The following is a 3,995-nucleotide window of genomic DNA, read 5'->3' as shown; positions in this document are numbered from 1 at the left end:
ACTCGTGAAATCGGCGGTCCATTGAAAACGTCTTTATGTACGCACACGCATTAACTCTGGGTAACCAATAGGGGGTTGATTAAACTAACTCTTCTCAGGTGTTTTGGAACCGACATACTCTAGGTATGCCGGTTTGGGGTAAATCAACCCAGAGGTAAGTTAAATGGTAAGTTAACCAAGCTTTCTGGAATACCCCCCTGGAAAAGGGGAGAGAATTAATCATACACACTACACCATGCTTCTCCACTGCGAACTTATGCACAATGAAGAAACGACGCGAGTTCTCCCCCTAGTGTTGGACAAGGCACAAGTAATCGATTGGACAATTTTTTGGACTAAACTAATTGATCACAGATTAACGAACACTACTTAAATAACGTATTTACATTTGATGAACCTTTTTTTTTAAATGGATTCAAAATAACTTCTTTCAAAATAAATTATTTAAATATTCTTACAGTATTCATGAATTTCTTTATATAATTATACAAACATATTTCCATCCGTCACGTATACAATGAATTGACTGGGTGAGCATATTGAGCAGCTACAATGTTAAAGGGTTACTCCACCCCAAAATAAAAATTTTGTCATTAATCACTTAAATATATGGATAGAAGATGTGAAAGAAAATGTAACAAATGCAAATATAAGTGAAGTCAAACGTCTAAAAACAAACAGGAATGGAAGTGTAAGTGATAGCACTTCGGTTGTGATCTTTTGATGAGGAAACTCTCCCTGCAAAGATATACTGGATACATGTGTTACAATGTGAGGCTATATATACCTCTACCACTCATGTTTCAAATGTCAAAGGTTTGGACATGTGGCAGCGGTGTGCAAGGGAAAACAAAGATGTGGTAAATGTAGTGGAGAGCATGAGTATGGCAAATGTGAAGAGGGTGCAAAGCTGAAATGTTGTAATTGTAGAGGGGAACATAGTTCAGCGTATCGTGGCTGTGAAGTTAGTAAAAGGCAGGCTGAAGTGCAAAGAATCAAGATAGTTAAGGGTATCAGCTATGCAGAGGCAGCAAAGGTTTCAGGAAATGTGAGAATGGCAAAACAAAATGGAAGTATGTACAAAGAAATAGGATGATGTCAAGGATGTGATAAGTTGAAAGAATAGACCCTGATAGTGAAGAAGAATGATTTTGTACTGTTTATGGCAGAAATAATAAATTGTTCAGCATAGACGAAAAGCCGAAATGAAAGGATCAAAATAATTGTCAAATCAGCAGAGAAGTATCTAGATGTAAAAGGGTTGCCCTGGGAAGCAGTTAGAGATACCCTCAATCTCAAACTCAATCCTCTCAGACATGGGCTGGATCATCTTAATGGTGCTGTTCATTCCACAGTAGAATGCAAGGACCCTACTTGCGAATGGTCAAGAGCTTAAGAAGTACACTCTTAGAAGAAAAGCTTCAAAAATGAACCTTTTAAGGTTCCTAAGGATTGCAACTGTGGGGGAACCTTAAAAGTTCATTTTTGAACCTTTTTGAAAAGGTTCTAATTGGAACCTTTACATAAAGGTGAATTAAATGACCCACATGGGTTCCTTTTTGAACCATTTTTTAAACCATTTTAAAGCACTATTTTAAAGGTACTATTTATTATTATTATTATTATTATGTAATATACTACTATTTTTTTATACCAATTCACAACACAGACACAACCTGTAATTGTCTATTAAATGTTTATTTTTATGAATGTTACAGAATTTAATCAAAGGATACCACCTAAGAAAAAGATATATTGAAACTAATAAATGTCTCTTTCAAACAAACATATGAATAAATGAATAAATAAATAAATAAATAGTAATACTCTTTACAACAATTAATATCATATATTTACATTGCCTCTGATCAATTCTTTACCAAAATAAAAAAGCAATATTAGTTGAAAAAGAGAACAGAAATATTCTTTGATGAAAACATATGAATGCTGTTTACAACAAGACTAATATCATGCTATATAATATAATTTACATCCCCTGCCACACACACACATATACATATATGTATACTGTGACGAGTCGGCTGCCTCCCCCCTAATTATCAGCTTCACCCCGTCGGTAATTATGAAGGTAAAACAGTAGCAAAACTCGAGAGCTTGCTAATTTGAATGTGAGAACTTGTAAAATTAATATTTGTATTTGTAAGTTGAAATTTATATTCACAGCTCTGATGTGAAAAGCTGCATCTATCGATTTGCACACACAGACAATACTGAGAACACCTGTGTTTTGAATTCGAAGTTGCAGATTAGTAGTTACAAATGTGTAAAGTGTCATTCACATAAAGAAAATGACAGGCACAATTGTGTACTACACATTTATCTTTGCGCTTTACTTCAGTTTCGCTGTACAACCACAAGTCGGCACTCACAACCTTCTCAGATCTGGCAGCACAACCTCAAATCCTAGCGCTTTGACTTTTGCTACTCCTTTTGCGATATTCCTGTAGCAAAACTCACTCGTGCACTTGTAAATGCAAACTTGAGAGAGCAAAGTCGGGGGCGGGGCTGGGGTGGGAATGAAGACATTTTATTGGTCGATGCCTCACCAATGAACAACGCCAGCCACAATGCAAACATTTGAATGCATATTAGGGATGGGCGGATCGATCCTGAAATACTTTCAATACTTTCAATATTGACGCTGAATCGAAAGGATCGATCCTCATAAAAATATCGATTGTAAAGTGCGTTTTTAACCATTAATTTTTTTATTTTACAATAAGTTTGGTTCATAAAATAAGCCTTTAAGATGAACAATAGACTATTAACGAAATATTGTGTAGGACAGAACTATTTCTCCTGCTCATTGGAACACAAGCAAATGCTGTAAGACAGAACCAATCGATTACAGATAGGGTTTGCTGCTGACACTTAATTCAACTTTCAACATTCAACATTCAACACATATTTTATTTTTTTGTTTTTACATGTTGGATATTCCTGTTAGCAATAGCTGTGGCTGAAAAATGTGGACTCAGTAATTAGTAGGGCTGTCTACATACCTTTGGCCATAAAATACTTACTCATGATTGGTGTGTGTGGTCTTAGAGGGCATCTTCGTCTTTAGGCTTTCCTGTAATTTCAAAAATTTAACTTGATCCTTCATCTTCGGAAAAAATTTAGCTATCATATTTTTAGTTAGGTTCACAAAAGTGTCCCCATCAATTTCATTCTCTGTTAAAACAAGAGTCTGTATGAGTACAACATTATAATTTCCACCAAATTGCAATAAAAACTGTGTACTGGTATAGATGCACACTCTAATGTTTAGTGTAATCCAGTGTCGCAAAGGGATCAAGAGTGTTCCTTCCAGGTTTTTATAAGTGTTCAATCCATGGAAAGCTAACTCTTTCCCTAACTCAAGGGCACACCAAGATGTTTCCGTAACTTTGTATGCATGGAAATGACTGTCAAATTTGAATGGAGTGAGAACTTTTCCAAACATGTACCACAAACCACCGTGTCCATATATTGCTTTGATCTTGAGAAATAATGGAATCTCTTCTGTGTGTACAGTGTCGATCACTTTGCATTCTCCAGTTTTATAAGCCGCATTGTTAACTGTGATGGAATTTGTTTTTTTGTAAGATTTTATTCAACAGAGGTCATCCAAACTGTGATTCTAAATTGCCCAACACCAAAGACGGCAGGGTGTTTGATGGGACATCACAAGTTCCTGTGGCATGGCATACTTCATTTCCAATGCTTTTCTTCTGAGCTTGCTCCCAGCATTGTCTCAGCTGATGCCTTCTAGCAAGTGATTTGGTGATGTTCTTGAAAATACAAACAACAGTAGAAACTTTCTTGAAATACTGATGCTTTCCTTCAAAGCAAATACAAGACAAATGAAGTAATGGCCCGTATTTCAGCATAAGTGAAGGATAGTAAAAAATGCATTTTTGGAATGATACCAGCAGGGAAGATTTCATGAAATGATGTCAAAAACTCTGTAATGTTCTCCTCGAGATAGGGTA

Source organism: Labeo rohita, unplaced genomic scaffold (assembly GCF_022985175.1).
Source record: "Labeo rohita strain BAU-BD-2019 unplaced genomic scaffold, IGBB_LRoh.1.0 scaffold_327, whole genome shotgun sequence".
Classification (NCBI taxonomy): Eukaryota; Metazoa; Chordata; class Actinopteri; order Cypriniformes; family Cyprinidae; genus Labeo; species Labeo rohita.
Note: the sequence above shows the minus strand (reverse complement) of the source record.